The sequence below is a fragment of the Acyrthosiphon pisum genome, chromosome A1 (genome assembly GCF_005508785.2).
Source record: "Acyrthosiphon pisum isolate AL4f chromosome A1, pea_aphid_22Mar2018_4r6ur, whole genome shotgun sequence".
NCBI lineage: Eukaryota > Metazoa > Arthropoda > Insecta > Hemiptera > Aphididae > Acyrthosiphon > Acyrthosiphon pisum.
The window spans coordinates 68,097,919-68,099,312 of record NC_042494.1 but is presented as its reverse complement, the minus strand read 5'-3'; positions in this window follow the sequence as shown (position 1 = coordinate 68,099,312).

Below are 1,394 nucleotides of genomic sequence, written 5' to 3'. Positions count from 1 at the left end.
TTATTTCTCGTAAGTCGTGAAGTGTCTTACGCGATTGTACGGCGTATCATATAGGCAATATGGGTACGTTACCGGGTTAAAAAACATCACCGAACGGGCTTTTGCAAACCATCTCCCGATAGTTCCGATATACTTTTTTTCTACAGTTAAATTCATAAGAATTTAGGAATATTGAGTCTGCTATAGAGTATATTATTATTTCTAAATTATACATAATAATAGTTAATTGCAAATCGTTGAAATTGTGAAAATCACAAGACGCTAAAATATGTAACAGTTATTATCATTATTATGATACTGGTGGCGTTATAATATGTTGCCATGTTGGTGTCTGATATATATATATAATATTTATAATATTTATAACTATTATTATTATTATTACGATGTTTATATTTTGGTCGTATCGCCATGACGCCATTAACAATATTAGTAATACAAGATGATTTTAACCCCCCCCCCCTCCGGATTGTATATTAATAAACAATAAGATCATTAGATATATATATATATATATATTAGATCAACACAAAGTTACAGATAAATGATAATAGAAGTATCATGAACACTTATATTATCTATTTAATATAATACAGGCGCGGATCCAGAAGATTTTAACAGGGGGTGCTCAAAAAAAAAGTTAGGCGAGTGAGTGTCACTCTGCTTTACAGTAGGTTACAATTGGATCACTGTATAGTCTGTAATAGATGATGTTAAATTTGAATTCAATGATGCAATATCATTGTATAAGAAAAACGGTTCTGAGCGTTTAAAATTCAAAATGTCCGTACATAGCTCAAAACAGCTCAAAATATTTTGTAAATTTTATCAAGTATGGGAATTGATAAGATGTTTTAATATATGATGTAAATTTTAGGTATATCAACAAGTATTCGTGTTTGAATTACAAGAAAATAAGAAAATCGCTACATGCCTACTTATGTCTATACATGAGAAATCGAGAGAATATACAAGGATGTAAAAATTTAATTTAACTTTCCGGTAGATATTTTTTTTGATAGAAGTAGACATAGATACTAATGAGGAATCTTGTATTCAATTTTCTAATTTTAGATTCAAAAATAAAAATTTTTATGAATTTCTAACTCAAAATAATTTTCACATTTTCGTGATTTTTATGTATTTTGTCAATACAATTGAACTTTAAATGCTTATAAGAAAAAATTGTGACTGCATTTTTAATATTTTTCAACTGTAACAATCTATAATACATTTTCAAACTTTAAAATGTTATTGATATTCATAGAAAAAAATACTTATAAAATTGGATACTAAAAATGTTCAAAACAAATCAAAATATTTTGAAAATTTTATCGTGTATAGAAAATGCTAATATAAACATTCATAGTGAACATTTCATGTATCTGTTTATT